Genomic DNA, 17,855 nt, shown 5'->3' on the forward strand with positions numbered 1-17,855 from the left:
AAAAGACAGTTATCTATGAAATTTCTGTTGTTTATAAGCCACCCACTCTATGGCATTTTGTTATAGCGGCCCAAAAGAACCAAAATAGAGGTGGTTGCTGATAATCTCAGTCGTTTTCACTATATAAACTTATTTCATAAGTTCTGGGATGTGTTAACTATCTTCCTGTTTAATTCACTGCTTTCAAAGGCTGAAATTTAAAACACAATGATTTGGGATTTTTAACATAGTTCAGCATTTTTCATATGTTTTCCTTATCTACTTTCTAGGCTGCTCAACTGAATATTCTTTGTTCAGAAATAGAATTCATTTAAGTAAAGCTTTCATAGAATAAAGTAAAAACTAATTGTGTCTTCTCTGGTCTCTAGATTTTTTTTCTGATACATAAGAAGTAACTTTTGATTACACATATTTTACTAACTAGATTATAGTGGCAAGTGCTTATGGCTCATCTGCTTTTTCCATTCCCATAACAAAACACAATTCCAAAACCAAATATTCCCCTCTGACTCTGAGGACCCTCAGGCAGTAGTTAACGAAGCTGAGTTTATCCTTTATGTTGAGATGAATAATGCATGGCAGTAAAATACCAGTTTGTTTGCACCACCATTGAAGGCAGAGGACTGACAAGGTTTGACCGATGGGATCCCTGTCAACCTAGGACATGTGAAGAGATCCCTTCTCAGGACTCCTAACACCAGGTTCCAACTGCTTCTAAAACACAGGTCTGAAGTATTTTTGCTGTTACGTTATTTCATCATGTCCCCATGCTGAAATGCAGCCTCCATGAATCCTTTACTGTGGAGACCACAAAAGTTGATTTGCTCACTCGTACCTATTTTTTCTAGTATTAGGGATATTTGAATAAGTAGGATAATCCCAAGTAACTAAGAGTTAGCATTGTTCTACCCATAATAGTAGATAATTTCTATAGTTGTTTAATTTCTGTATATTCAGCTGATTTTATACTTTCTATTTACCCTTTTCTTAACTGAAAGTCACAGTCTATTTTCACCTTATTAAATAATACATGTCCAGATAGCATTCTTATTCTCCAAATGATATATTCAAAAATATGCAAATCTTACAGCAAAACCTTTATTCTACCCATACTCTAGTCAGGCTCAGATTCTTTCATGACTTTCTGAATTCCGTCAGATAGTCTCTTCAATTGTCTTATTTTCATTCCTTTCCATCTTTGCACACTATACTCTCTAAGATAGCATATTTTTGCTACCACACTCTCAACATAAACCTCAAAAGACATAGTTTAATTAATACAATATTTGAAAAGATTGGTTGAATAATCCCTATGTGTTATACACATTGTTAAATTTTCAAAAAAATGTCACATGATAGACTCTAGTATTACCTACATTGTACTGACAAGAAAACGGAGTTTTTAGCCTATCTCATTTTCTCCATTTCATTCTCACAGTTGCTTGTGCTGATAGATACCACCATATTATGAACTACTATACTACAATGGCCCATGTAGCAAGGAACTAAGCGAAGCCTCTGGCCAACAGCTAGTAAGAAATTAAAACCCTCAGTCCAACAGCACATAAAGAACTAAATCCTACCAACAACCACATAAGTAAATTTGGAAGGGAATTCTCCCCTTATCAAGCATTCAGATGAGATTATAGCTCCTGCTCACAGCTTCACTGTAACCTTTGACCTAAGCCACACTCAGACCCCTGATCCACAGAAACTGTGAAATAATAAATATTGCCTTAAATCACAAAGTTTTGGGGTTTTTACATAGAAATTAATAACTAATATGCCAAATGTTATAGAAATACAGAACAATTATAGTCTTTTCACACAGTCATTGGAAATGTAATTTGTACAGTCATTCTGCAGGATAATGTAGCAATGCTTAGTAAATGTATGAATACCTACATGATCTGATCTAGCAATTCCTCTACTGGCTATATGCCCTGAGAAATTGTCATAGACATCCAAAAAAAATGCTATACCATGCTACTTTTGGTAACAAGAAGTTGACAGCAGCCTAGAAACCCATCTTTCAGGGAAAAGATAAGGAAAATGTGATGGATGAATACTAGAGAATACTATGTGGTACTTAAGTAGTAGTTTTTTGTTTTGTTTTGTTTTGTTTTTAATAGAGACGGGGTTTCAACATCTTGGACAGGCTGGTCTCAAACTCCTGACCTTGTGATCCATCCGCCTCAGCCTCTCAAAGTGCTGGGATTACAGGCGTGAGCCACACGCCTGGCCGGTAGTTTTCTAAGTAATGATCCAGCAAGGTACATAGATCTTTAAAACAGAATGTTGGTCCGGTGTGGTGATTCACATGTGTAATCCCTGTACTTTGGAAGGCTGAGGCAGGCAGATCATGAGGTCAAAAGATTGAGACCATCCGGGCCAACACAATGAAACCCCATATCTACTAAAAGTACAAAAATTAGCTGGGCATGGTGGTACACACCTATGGTTTCAGCTACTTGGAAGGCTGAGGCAGAAGAATCACTCGAAGCCAGGAGGCAGAGGCTGCAGTGAGCCAAGATCAAATCACTGCACTCCAGCCTGGTGACAGAGTCAGACTCTGTCTCAAAGTAAATAAATTAAAATTTTAAAAAAAGAATGTTGATGGAAATAGTAAAAAAAAAAAAAAAATAGCACTAGCACAAAAATTATACTACTACTTAGGGAAAATAAAATACATGCTAACTAATACAACATATTTCTCAGGAATGTGTATATATCCTAGTACATGCATCAAACACATTAGGCTAGGTGCCTGTATATAGGAACAAGAGTGTGAATAAATGAAGTAAGATACACTGAAAAGACAAATTCTAATAGTGTACTATCAAATACAAGATGTGACTAACTCAGCCCTGTTCTTAAAACATCAACAGAGAAGCAAAGAAAGTGTGTGTTACCTCTACTTGTTTCATTTCCATTTAAAATTAAGTTATGAAGTCCCTTCCAGTAGTATACCACATTATATCCCCCTTCAAGTAAATTGCTGCAGAAATGAGGTTCATTTGAGGCACAGCGTTACCTTTGCTTTAGAGAAACAGCTTCACCAATAACTTCTTTAATCTCATTTGATTTGAAGGAAATGAAAAATTTTCCTAATGTCAGATTGCCAAAAGTGCCAGATCTCAATCAAGGGAGTTTTGCATGACTACTAAGGAAATTTACACAAAAGATACAGATGAAAATAAATTGTGGTAAATTAGTGAAGAAAAAAAAATGGTAGGATGATTCACTTTCCAACATCCAGAAGTTTGGAGAATGGCAGATTCTTCAAGTGATACAACATATTCTTAATCGGTCTGCCCAATTCAGTAAGTATTTATTAAATAACTCAATGTTTACAGTATTTTTTACCTCCCTTAAGTAAATATGATTGAGTAATGTAATAAATATTATACCTTCCCAAAAGTAACTTAATTTTTATGTTGAAAAGCTAAGAGATATTGACATAAATATAGCAACAGTATAAGAAACAGCATAGGTAACAAATTGCAAAATATTATCAAATGTGAAGACACATTATCATCCCCAAGCAAAAACACCCCTCCGAGTATTAAAAAGAATTTACTAATAATAAGATCAGTAATCCTATTTCATGGTTTGGCAATACTTTTGAGATGTGATAAGTAAACTGAGAAGAGCAAGAGATATGCAAAATCTCTGTATGACCAACTTACACCAGGAAATTCTAACTTAATTCCCAGGTTTAGCCGTTAGACAGAATTTCTTTTATCAAGTGTACTTTCTCTAGAGCTTATTCTTTCAAATATAAGAAGTTCTTTGGCCAATAGGGGGTTTTGAACAGAGTAGAAAGAAATAATTTTGTGCAATCACATCAGAAAAGACTATCATTGTGTGCGTTAATAATGTCCTGTTGGGAGATACATTCTTTTCAGAAAAAAGGTTTAAAGACTCATTTTTCTATGTGTTTTTAATTATTTGCTTCTCCATTCACTCTCTTAGAAGAGTAAGTTATTTCTGACAAACAGCAATTACCAAGTATTCTATCAGCCCTGGGAATCTTTTCTTTAAAAAATAATTAAAAGAAAGAATAAGAAGAAAGAATGAGTAGTATTACTTAAAACATCAGAATAATGATAAAAGAAATCTGGTTTTGAGGAAAATAATTTAGAAAAATACAAAATATTGTTTTATCCCATGCTATAGTAGAGAACACAGGCTAAATCTTGGAGAGATGCTCTCTTTTGGTTAAAAGTAGATATAATATTACTGTTAGATTTAGCATTTCTTTTTCTCCCCTTTCCTCTTGTTATTGTATTGTTAAAGTTGGAAATAAGAAAACTTTCAAACTTGGGTTCATAAGTCTGGCTGTTCCAACCTTGAAAGGGGTAGAACCACACAAGCTGGCTCGGAGTCTGGCAGCTGTGGCCAGGACTACAAGGCAGATGAGACAAAGGAAATCTAAGGAACATGATATATTTCTGAAACAGACAGGCTCCTCGAAGGAAGTAGAAATAATTCCTGGGGTTAATACCAGATAAAATTGGATTAGCCAAGTTCCCAAATGTCTGACTTCTCTTAAATGCTAGTACATTGAGAAAATGAACTAAAGATTTATTTAATAAATTTGATCTAATCTAATGATTTTCTGCTCAGCAGTACTGTTTTACACTGCAGGGTACATTCCCTTCCTAAAAGAACACACATAGAATTATATTCATTGTGAGCAGAACAATCTCATATATACTGGTTCCAGTTAAACAGGGCATTACAGACTGCTTGTCTCTTTACTAGGGAGTATCATTCTTTGACCATCACTTATGCTAATGATAGACTTATTTTTACTTAAGCATATTTTTCACAGCTATATGACTGTTAATCAAAAAATCAAGACTAGACTCATCTATAAAATATTTTTCTGTAAATTTTGCATTTTCCTAGAGCAGATTTGTATGTTACTGAATCCTTAGTAAAACAATTGTGATCAATTGAAAAACACTACCACTCACTGTTTCCATTTTGTGTATATGTGTTTATGTGTGAGTGTGTGTGTGTGTGTGTGTGACAGAGAGAGAGAGAGAGAGAGAGTGTGTGTGTGTGTGTGTGTGTGTGGTTTATTCACATACATCTGGGACAATACTTTTGATGAAGCCAACTATCTAAATTGAGTGCCTATATTTTCTCTGAAAAGAATGTTTATTGCTGCTGTCAGGTCTTTTACGTTGGAGAGAGCAAACTTGCAATTTACAAGGACACTCTCTGAGGTTGAGAGCACAAAAACAATCTTGAACACTTACTTAATAATTTGCTCTTAAATAAATAGCTATGCCTTTAGCTGTGATCTTTTTATTTCTACTGGGCTGCTAATTACTATGGTAGATTATTAATTCTAAGCTGAATGTTTCAAGGTGTCATGTCCTACTGGGGCAAAATAGGCCAATCTAACAGGGGCATCAAGGTCATTAAAGGTTGTGGGCTGCCAACAAGAATGAACTTGTAAATTAGTTCAGGGAATGACACAAATAGGTAGGTCTTATAATTATATTGGGACTTACTTACATTTCCAGGCTATAAATGGGCTATATTCCAGAAGTTCACAGGCAGTTTAGTTACTGGTTGAAAACCTGAAATGCATATAAATAATTTAATGAAACTTAATGTTGGACTTGCTTACAAAACCTTTTTTTATCAATAGTGACTTGACTATAGGTTTGCATTTAAAATATATATAACAGCAGTGTTGTAATTCTTAAAATTAAGCAATAGAGAATACAAATGAATAGAAAATACAAATGAATAGTGACTGTGTGTGTATATAGGTTTATATGTATATGTATATATGTGTGTGTATGTCCATGTGTGTATATATATGCATACATGCATGTGTGTGTATATATATGCATATATAATTCCAAAACAGAAAATCACTTTTAGGTTATTTGTAGGCTCTATGAATTTGGATACAAACTACTGTAATACTCTGCAGCAAGAGAGATGGAAGATGGAGTTCAGAGATATGTCTGCCACATAGTAGCAACTGATGCTATTGACAGAGCCCTAAAATGATGGCATCTAACAATTTCTCTATCTAGGACCCTGTTAGAGCTCTAGTCCTCTCCCACTGAACCATGGGAGAATCTCTAGCACAAGATCCAACCAAACCCTTCTTCTACAAGAATCTAGAGAATCTAGAGAGAAGAAGGAATTCAGTGTACGCACACGTGTATGTGTGTAGGTACGGGGCATAATCTATTACTGTGGTCTCTTTAGAAGTCAAGAAAATCATTTAAGAGATATCAGTTACACTCTAAAGGAGTTCATGTCTACTAATAAAAAAAGAAAAGACTAAGCCCATGTCAAGGTATTTACTGTCCCTATTCATTCCTGTCCCATCATTTTCCCTCTGTAAGCCTTCACAGTAATATCTTAGGACACAGAAGAATTTGTGATTAGTTATTTTTCTATTTCACCCTCCCATACACCTCTGAAAGGAGAGTAGACCACAAGCAAGGTTTCTACTCCATCTGACACTTGAAATCTATTCTATAAAAGAATCCATATTCAAGCCTACAAATCAGTTTTGCAATATGAATAATCTCAGATTTGTTTCTGATTTTAAATGTCACAGATATTTAAGTTATAATATTTACATAATATAACTTTAGCATAACTTTATAGAAATTAAAGATGCCTTAAAAATTGAAGACCATACTTAAAAGTACCTTCTACATTATCATTTATCTTCCAACTTGTCTTTTACTAGCTTCTAAAACCCTTTTCCTCTTCAGGCTATGTCAGTAATAATAGTTACCAGAGTCATTACCAATTATCAAGTGAGAAAAAGGACTTTAAGCCACTAGCCAATGATCTATTCGCTGACTTTACTATAGGGGCACCTCCAAGACAAAGAAAAAGGAAATACTAACCTACATAGTTTCCATGTCAACTGAACTTATGGGTAATAAGACTGCCAATATTTTCTAAAGAAAAGAAACCTACAGAATGCCCTTGGCAGGATATCCATAGCTAAAGATTATTTACAATAAATAAATAAACCAATTTGCTAACTATAAGTAAATGACACATGGCTCCCTACAGAATGTAACACTTGCTATACAATAGCTGGGGTTTAAAATTATAATGTTTCATAATTTAAACAGTCCCTATTGTGTAAAACCTCCACAAGGTTTTACTTGAGACCTCATCTATTATTCTAGTCAAAAAGAGTGTTTGATGTGGGAAAGGACTTGAGAAACTATGTTGATGGCTTAGACTTCTCTTTGATTCTTGATATCTATATACTTGAGGCTATTAGCAAAGGTTGACACAGGGATAGATCTCTAGTTCATGTGAGTATCATCTGATGATCTAATTCTGTATGTTCCCTTATTAGGCTATAAACTCAGATCCGCAAGAATATAACTTCCTTAATTTATTTTACTCTCATCTCATTAGTTTGGCCAAAAAAAAAAAAAAAAAAAATCATCTCAGTCATTTCAGAGCTCCTCTCTTCATTTATTTTTAAGGATTAGATAAGTTTCTGAGATGTTCTAAAAATATTAAGGTGCTGGGGGAAAGAAGTAAAGGACAAGAAATTAGCATCACCCTGTGACGTTCCCTGGTCTTCTCTGCATGGTCCCTTCAAGCCTGAAGCCTTTTGCAGCTTTCAAGGCATTTTTCAGACCCATTCCTGGCCCCATATATCTGGACTTACTGTGCAGCCATTTCCCCTCATAATCTCACCATCTTCTCTCAGAGTTATACCCTCTTTGTTCTCATAGCCTCCATGTCTTCTCAAACTCTAGGATGATTTTTCCAGGCTCAGGGTACTCTCTTTCTTTCACTATCTCCCTATCTCATTCATGAGGAAGAACAGAATTAGTTTTCTATTATTACAGCAAATTACCCAAACATAGTGACTTAACCCAAATTTATCTTACAGTTCTGTAGGTAAGAAATTCAAAACAAGCCAAAATCAAGTTGCTGGGAGTCCCTTGTGGAGGCTCTAAGAGAGAATCTACCTCCTTGTTTTTAATCAAGATGTTAAAGGCCATTCATATTCTTTGGCTTTTCTTTTGGCCTCTTCCTCTACCTTCAAAGCCAGTAATATCTCACTCTAAGCACTGTAGGAAAGTTTCTTCATTGCTAAGGGCCCTCATGATTGATTATATTAGGCCCACCCAGATAATCCAGCATTATCTCATCTCAAGGTCTTTAACCTGAATCATATCAAAAGTCTCTTGCCACATCAAGTAACATATTCACAAGTTCCATGGATTAGGATATGGACATTTTTGCAGGATCACTATTCTACCTACCAAAGGCAATTAGTAAGATATCCTTAACAAGTTTAAATTTTTGTAAAGCAAATCCAAAACGGTTAATAGCATCCCTATATTTGAAAATATAATCTTTGAATGCGGCATTTCAAATAATTGTTTGAATGTGCTATAATTTATTTAGCAATACACTCTTATTATACTTTATTTTATTTTAATATTTTTTATTTACATAAGTTTTTGTGGAGCAGGTGGTGTTGGTTACATGAGTAAGATCTTTAGTGGTGATTTGTGAGATTTTGATTCACCCATCACCCAAGCAGTATACACTGTACCCAATTTGTAGTCTTTTATGTTTAACCTGCTGCTCATCCTTTTCCCAAAGTCCATTGTATCATTCTTATGGCTTTGCAACCTCATAGCTTAGCTTAGTACTGTAAGTGAGACCATATGATGTTTGGTTTTCCATTCCTGAGTTGTTTAGAATAATGGTCTCCAATTCCATCCAGTTGCTGAGAATGTCATTATTTCATTCCTTTTTATACTTGAATAGTATTCCATGGTTTATACATACCATATTTTCTTTACCCATTCATTGATGGGCATTTGAGCCGATTCCATGTTTTTGCAACTGAAAAGTGTGCTGTTATAAACATTCATGTGCAAGTATCTTTTTCATATGATAACTTCTTTTCCTCTGGGTGGATACCCAGTAGTAGCACTGCTGGATCAAATGGTAGTTCTACTTTTAGTTCCTTAAGGGATCTCCATGCTGTTTTCCATAGTGATTGCACTACTTGACATTCTCACCAGCAGTGTAAAAGTGTTTTATTTTCATTGCATCTCCACCAGCATCTATTATATTTTATTGTGGCCATTCTTGCAGGAGTAAGGTGGTATTGCATTGTCATTTTGATTTGCATTTCCCTGATCATTAGTGAAGTTCAACATTTTTTCATGTCTCTTAGCCACTTGTATATTTTCTTTTGAGAATTGCATATTCATGTCTTTAGCCCAGTTTTTAAAGGGATTTTTTTTTCTTGCCAATTTGTTTGAGTTCCTTGCAGATTCTGGATATTAGTCCTCTGTCAGATATATAGATTGGGAAGATTTCCTCCCACTCTGTGGGTTGTCTGTTTATTATGCTGATTGTTTCTTTTGCTATGTAGAAACTTTTTAGTTTAATTAAGTCCCACCTATTTATCATTGTTTTTGTGATGATAACATACCCAAAGACCTTAAAGACTCATCCAAAAAGTTCCTAGAACTGATAAATTAATTCAGCAGTTTTAGGATACAAAATTAATGTACACAAACCAGTAGTGCTGCTATATCACCAATAGCAACCAAGCTGAGAAACAAATCAAGAACTCAACCACTTATACGATAGCTGCAAAAAAAAAAAAAAAAAAAAAAAAAAAAAAAAAAAAAAAAAAAAAAAAACCTTAGGGATATACCTAACAAAAAGGGTGAAAGATCTCTGCAGGGAAACTACAAAACACTGCTGAAAGAAATCATAGAGGACACAAACAAATGGAATCACATCCCATGCTCATGGTTGGGTAGAATCAACATAATAAAAATGACTGTACTGCCAAAAGCAGTCTACAAATTCAATGCAATTCTCATTGAAATACTACCATCATTCTTCATAGAAGACAATTCTAAAATTCGTATGGAACCAAGAGATAGCCCACATAGCCAAAGCAAGACTCAGCAAAAAGAAGAGATCTGAAGGCATCACATTACCTGACTTCAAACTATACTGTAATGCTATAGTCACCAAAACAGCATGATATTGGTATAAAAACAGGCATATAGACAAATGGAACAAATTAGAGAACCAAGAAATAAAGCCAAATATTTAGAGCCAACTGATCTTTGACAAAGCAAACAAGAACCTATATTTCAGAAAGAATACCCTATTCAACAAAGAGTGCTGGGATAATCAGTAAGCCACATGTAGAAGAATGAAACTGGATCCTCATCTCTCACCTTATACAAAAATCAATTTGAGATGATCAAGGATTTAAATCTAAAACCTGAAACCATAAAAATTCTAAAAGATAACATCAGAAAAGCCCTTCTAGACATTTGCTTAAGCAAATATTTCTTATTACTCTTTCAATAAATGTCCCAGTTTTCACCATAAATCATTAAGTGATATATTTTCCTGCAAGTAAATCATTCTGCAAATTTTTAAGTCACTGGCTTAAAATAATCTCTAGAAGTAAAATAACTGAATTATTAGTGACAAGTGTTTCTAAGACTTTGGCACTATTTGTGATTTTTTCCTACACATACAGGAATCTGAAGGTCTTGCTGTTTCATTTGCCCTGAGGAGCAGGAGTCCTGGGACAGATCATGCTTATTCTTGGTCATGAGCCACTTGGGAAAACTTGGAACTGAATCTTGAAGGAAATTGCTTCCTTTTCTGATACAATTGTCCTTGGAATTCTCTTCTTGCCACTTACATTTTCTAGAAATAACTTCTACAATTACTTAAATAATATTTTCATTTAACTTTTAAATGTAAATTTTTTAATCCTCCATAATTCCACCCAGCACTGTAAATTTTTAATATATATTCTTTTACACACCATGTGTCTTATGTGTGTGTACATATATATACATAATGTATTATGTTATTTTCTTATATGTAGAACCAGTTTTTCATAAATATAAACAATGCTTCAAAGAAAAGCTTTGTAGTGGAATTATTCCATACATAAACTTAACTGTTTTCTTAAGACAAATACCCAGGAGGTGAGTTGCTAGAATAGGTATAGTTTTAAAAAAATTGTATTGCAAAATTGATTGCACCAATTAATCCTCTCCCCAACAGATAAGAGAGCCCTCTTTCCTCTGCTGATGATTACGCTATTACTTTTAAAAATTGCAAATTTTATAGGTAAATATAAGTACCTCATTTAAATTTGGGCTTCTCTAGTTTTTCAAAAACTTAAAAATAGAACTACCATGACTTAGGAATCTCACTACTGGGTATATATCCAAAGGTAATAAAATCAGCATGTTGAAGAGATATCTGAATTCCTATGTTCAATTGCAGCATTATTCACAATAGCCCAGATATAGAATCAACCTAAGTGTCCCTCAATGGATCAATGACTAAAGAATATATGGTATGCAAAAATCACAAGCATTCCTATACACCAATAACAGACTTAAAGAGAGCCAAATCAAGAACGAACTGCCATTCACAATTGCTACAAAGAGAATAAAATACCTAAGAATACAACTAACAAGGAACATAAAGGACCTCTTCAAGGAGAACTACAAGCCACTGCTCAACGAAATAAGAGGACACAAACAGATGGAGAAACATTCCATGTTCATGGTTAGGAAGAATCAATATCGTGAAAATGGCCATACTACCCAAAGTAATTTACAGATTCAATGCTATCTCCATCAAGCTATCAATGCCTTCTTCACAGAACTGGAAAAAAACACCTTAAACTTTATATGGAACCAAAAGAGAGCCTGCATAGCCAAGTCGGTTCTAAGCAAAAAGAACAAAGCAGGAGGCATCACACTACCAGACTTCAAACTATACTACAAGTCTACATTAATCAAAACAGCATGGTACTGGTATCAAAACACAAATATAGACCAATGGAACAGAACAGAAGCCTCGGAGGCAACATAACATGTCTGCAACCATCCGATATTTGACAAACCTGACAAAAACAAGCAATGGGGAAAGGATTCCCTGTTTAATAAATGGTGTTGGGAAAATTGGCTAGCCATGCGCAGAAAGCAGAAATTGGAATAGTTTCAGTAAGATTGGTACCAATTCTTCGAATACCTGATAGAATTCAGCTGTGAAGCCATCCGGTCCTGGAATTTTTGCTGTTGTCAATTTTTAAATTACTGTTTCAATCTTGCTGCTTGTTTTTGGTCAATCTAGAGCCTCTGTTTCTTCCTGATTTAATCTATAAGGGTTACGTATTTCAAGAAATATATCCATCTCCTCTCTATTTTCTAGTTTGTGCACATAAAGATGTTCATAGTATCCTTGAAAGACTATTTGTATTTCTATGGTATCAGTTGTAATATTTCCCATTTCATTTCTAATTGAGCTTATTTGGATCTTCTCTCTTTTCCTGGTTAATCTCACCAGTGGTCTATCAATTTTGTTTATCTTTCCAAAGAATCAGCTTTTTGTTTCATTTGTTTTTTGTTTATTTGTTTGTTTGAATTTCATTTAGTTCTGCTTTGATCTTAGTTATTTCTTTCCTTCTGCTAAGTTTAGGTTTGCTTTGTTGTTGTTTCTCTAGTTTCTTCAAGTGTGAGATTAGATTGTCTATTTGTTCTCTTTCAGAGTTTTTGATGTAGGCATTTATTGCTGTAAACTTTTCTGTTAGCACTGCTTTGTCTGTATTCCAGAGGCTTTAATAAGTTATGTCACTATTATCATTCAATTCAAAGAATGTTTAATTTCCATCTTGATTTCATTGTTGACCCAAAGATCATTCAGGAGTAGATTATTTAATTTCTATATATTTTTATAATTTTGAGGTTTCCTGTTGGAGTTAATTTCCAGTTTTATTCTGCTGTGGTCTGAGAAGGTACTTGACATAAGACTGATTTTCTTAAATTTGTTGAGACTTGTGTTCTGGCCTATTATATGGTCTATCTCAGAGAATATTCCATGTGCTGATGAAAGAATATATATTCTGCAGTTGTTGGGTAGAATGTTCTGTAAATATCTATTAAGTCCATATGTTCTAGGGTATAGTTTAAGTCCATTGTTTTCCTGTTGACTTTCTGTCTTAATTACCTGTCTAGTGCTATCAGTGAAGTATTGAAGTCCCCCACTATTATTGTTTTTCCATCTATCTCATTTCTTAGGTCAAGTGGTAATTGTTTTATAAATTTGGGAGATCCTGTATTAGGTCCATATATATTTATTACTATGATATTTTCCTGTTGGACTTACCCTTTTATCATTATCTAATGTCTCTCTTTATCGATTTTAACCGTTGTTGCTTTAAAGTCTCTTTTGTCTGATATAATAACTACTTTTGCTTCCTCTTGGTTTCCATTTGAATGGAATTTTTTTTTCATCTCTTTACCTTAAGTTTACCTGAGTCTTTATGAGTTAGGTGAGTCTCTTGAAGACAGCAGATACTGGGTTGATGCATTTTTTTCATTCTGCCATTCTGTATCTTTTAAGTGGAGCATTTAGGCCATTTACATTCAACAGTTGTATTCAGATGTGAGACACTGTTTTATTAATTGTGTTAGTTGTTGTGGGAATATCTTGCATTTTTTTCCCTTTGTGTTATTGTTTCATAAGCTCTGTGAGATTTAGCTATTTTACAACATATACATATTACAAAATACATTGTGCACAATAAATATATACAATTTGTATTCATCAATAAATAAATGTTTTAAAAGTGTTGTGCTGAAATAATTTAATGTACTAAGACATAAAAGATGGTTTGTATAAAATAAACTACCACATTACTGAAGAAAGACAAAATAAATCTATTTTAAAAATAAATTTAGACTTCTGTAGATGGCTAACTAGGACAAACATGTTTTCATGTGTGTACTTTTTTTGTATTTTCTTTATGTTAATTGTTCATTTATACCATTTGAATATTTTTTAGAAAGATTGTTAAATTTTACACTTAAAAAACATTGTAGAATAACTATAAAAAGGACATATAGGCCACTGAGATTTTCATTCTTTTACTAAGAGAGAGACCCTAAGTTTTATGAACAAATAAAATAAGTTTTGATTTATTGTTTCTACTTTTGCACTTGTGTTCTGAGAATTCAAGCCAGATACCTTCAAGTTACCCTACCCTTTTCTGGGAAGCCTGAGGACCTCTGCATATCACAACTTCTCTCCGAAAGGATCCTTGGACACAATTCTGTTCACTAATCTCAGTAAGGTATGACTTTCTACATAATTTGTGGCACTCTATGCAAAATAAAAATTGAACAAAGTTTCCTCAAATATTATGAAAAATTTTCAGACAGAAAATTCAGAGCATTAACCCAAGTGTGGGACCCTTCTAAGCTCTGAGCCATTTATGACTGCTTGGGTCACATACCCATGGATCCAACCCTACCCAGCTACAACTAACAGATCAGAAACATTTGAACCAAATCCCATGGATCTAGGCTGATCTGTCCCTATGAAGTATGATGTAAAAGCCCTACTCAATAAAGTCCCCTGTACTAAGTAATAACTGATGATATTAATCAGAGTCACAGTTTTGAAGAGTTTAAATTTCACAGAAAGTGGGAGAGAAAAAGATGGAAGAAAGGAAAGAAAAAATAGAAAAAGGAAAAATGGAAGGAAAGACAAAGAGACAGAGAGAGAGATACAGTAAACCTATACTTTTCTCCCAATATTTGACTACTTGATATATCATCATCACTACAAAAATATTCTTCCAGATACTGACTTGCATATATAGTATTTGGTTGTTTTCCTAGATTTTAAGTTGTAATTGGTTTCATAAGAGTTCTTCACTGATTTAAATGACTTTTCATTTTTTGTTATCCTCATTTTTCAAAGACAAATTCTAGATTCTTGGATTGAGTCAGTAAATGTGTGGTGATATATTCACTAAAGAGCAGAATGTTTGCAAAGGAGCAAAAATTAAAGATTCTATTTTGGTGATGTTATGTTTGAGATATCCACTGGACATTCAAGTAGGAGATACTAAGTGGTCTGGAATTCAAGGAGAGGTAAGGAATAAAACAATAGATTTGGGAATTGCATATGTAGAATCAGTGTTCATGGCTGGGACTGGATGAGCTCACCTAAAACAATTGAGAGAGTTACCATATGAGGGACAAGCACTGATGTCTGGATACTCAGGATTAAGACTGCTTGGTAGCAGAATCCTTCCCTACTTTTTTTCTTGTTTGGCTTCTTTGTGTCCCACTTTTTTAAAAAACTATAAACAGGTATTATGCTTAAAGCCATTAAAAAGTAATTAAAAATTGAGGGTCATTTACCTAGCTTTCAAATACTTTAGTTGTCTTAGTCTGCTTTTGGTTGCTTATAACAAAATTCCTGAAACTGGTAACTTATAAAGAAAAGAAACTTATTTCTTACAGTTATGAAAGCCAGGAAGTCCAATGTTGAGGCACTGCATTTGGTGAGAACCTTCTTGCTAATGGCGACTACAGAGTCCTGAAGTAGTACAGGGTATCACATGGCAAGGAGGCTACACATGCAAATGTGCTAGCTTGGGTCTCTCTTGCTTGTCTTATAAAGTTACCAGTTCTCTTTCCATGATAACCCACTAATCCATTAACCATCAATCCATTAATTCATGAATTATTGGTTAATCTATTCACAAGGGCAGGGCTTTCATGATCCAATCACAAATCACATCTTAATGATTTAATACCTCAGTATTGCCATATTGGAGATTAAGTTTTAATATGAGTTATAGAGGGGACAAATATTTAAACCATAGTAGAATGTTGAACACTTAATACTAATATATACTGTATATAAAATATATTTCAATAAAAATGCAATGTAAAAATACATAATTGGTAAGTATTGTTCTTCTACAGATATCGTGGTTTCCATTGCTTTGAAAACAGGACACGTGCACTAAATGTAAAAGCACTTTATAAGTAACATATGCCAAATACAGCTTTAATTTTTTCCCCTTACCAAAAGGAAAATTGCCTAAAAACAGATTCTACTTCCCCTCAACCTATTCTAAAAGAAAGCACATGGGAGCACACAAGCTTAAAACAAAAAGTTACTTCAAATGTATCATTGTAATAAACTTTACTCGCTTAAGGAAACCAAGCTGTGCTCTTTTGTGGTAAATATAAAAATGTATCCCTATATCACCAGTTTATTTATTCAATAATAATAAATAAAACAGACATGCTCTTTGACCTCTTTGAGTTTAAAGTCTTGCGGGAAAGGCAGGTGTTAAACTGGGAAGTAACTGAGGTAAAAATGAGAAGAGAGAGTTTGATAAAAGAGACAGCCTGAAGGAACACATGTAGATTGGAGGGCCAAGCTGTTTTCTCTGAGGGAGAAACACCAAAACGAAGACCTGGCGGATGAGTAGTACAGTAAGCTGAATAATGACCCCCAAATGTAACCATGTTCTAATTCTAAACCTGGGAACATTACCTTATATAGCATAGAGACTTTCAGCAGTACAGTAAGCTAAATAATGACCACCAAATGTAACCATGTTCTAATTCTAAACCTGGGAATGTTACCTTATATGACATAGAGACTTTTAAGACTTTAAAACGAGGATGGGAAGATCATTCTGGATTATCCAGGTAAGCCCTACAGGTAATTACAAGGCTTCTTATAAAAAGGACAGGGGAGGAGTCAGGAGAGGAGATCATGTGATGACGGAAGCAGAGATTAGAGTGATGTACATTAAAAACAGAAGAAGGATTCACATGCCAAAGAATACAAGTGGTCTACAAAAGCTAAAAAAGTCAAGGAAACAGAACCTTCTCTCAGAACCTTGATAGAAAACCAATCCTGCCAAAGTGACTTTAGTCTAGTAAAGTTGATTTTGGAGTTCTTGTCTCTGGACCTATAAGTGCTATGGTGTGAATGTTTGGTCGCCCCTAAAACTTATGTCAAGATTTAATTGATAGGTTACAAGGGTTCTTCCCGAATGGATTAATGCTTTTATGTGGAAGTGAGTTAGTTATCATGAGATTGGGATTGTTATAAAAACAGGTTCAGCTGCCATTTTCTGTCTCATGTGTTCTCTCCATGTGATGCTTTCTGCCATTCCCTCAGTAGGTGCCAGCACCATACCCTTGGACTTCCCAGCCTCCAGAACTGTGGGCCAAATAAACTTCTTTTCTTTATTGCAAAAGAAAATTAACTAAGACAGAAAATTGGTATAAAAAAGTCAGGCTGTTGTTATAACAAATACCTGAAAATGTGGGAGTGGCTTTGAAACTGGGTAATGGGGAGAGGCTATAAGAATTTGAAGAAGGTTAGTAAAAGCCAGAATTGTTGTAAATGAAGAATTAGGGTGACTCTTGATGAGTGTTCAGTAAAAGACAAAAGCCATAGGGAAAGTCTTAATTTTCTTGGAGATTCCTAAAGTGGTTATGACCAGAATCTTGGTAGAAATATAGAAAGTAAAGACCATTCCGATGAGATCTCAAACAGATTAGGAACAAAATTTTGGGCACTAGAGTAAAAATTATCCTTGCTATAAAGTACAAAGACAGCTGAATTTTGGCCATGCCTGGGGGCTTTGTGAAATGCCATTAAGAGTTTATTTCTTAAGAGTAATGAACTAAAATGTTTGGTGGAAGAAATATCTAAGAGACAAGGCATTCAGCCTGCTAGGTGGTTACTTTTAACCACACACAGTGAGATGCAAAAGCAAAGAAATGACTTAAAGATGGAATTGATAATTTTTTAAGAAGTAGAAAAGTAAAAAGAAAAATTTGGAAAATTCACAGCCAGGCCATGGAAAGAATGAAAAAACATGTTCAGGAGACAAAATTTAGCCAAGTGACCATTTGTTAAAGTGATTAATATATATAGAAGAAAGTCAGGTTCTATTCATCAAGACAATGGGAGAAAGACCGCAA

At 34.3% G+C, this 17,855-nt stretch overlaps 1 long non-coding RNA gene across 1 annotated transcript in view; it reads right to left on the minus strand.

The window, feature by feature from the left end:
* LOC141584291 (uncharacterized) overlaps positions 1-17,855 on the minus strand; it is a 405,949-nt gene that overhangs the window by 125,467 nt on the left and 262,627 nt on the right. The window contains exon 4 of the long non-coding RNA XR_012517253.1: positions 5,533-5,597. This is a non-coding gene — a long non-coding RNA (uncharacterized LOC141584291). The remainder of the gene's footprint in view (positions 1-5,532; positions 5,598-17,855) is intronic.

This window comes from Saimiri boliviensis, chromosome 1 (genome assembly GCF_048565385.1).
Source record: "Saimiri boliviensis isolate mSaiBol1 chromosome 1, mSaiBol1.pri, whole genome shotgun sequence".
Taxonomy (NCBI): Eukaryota; Metazoa; Chordata; class Mammalia; order Primates; family Cebidae; genus Saimiri; species Saimiri boliviensis.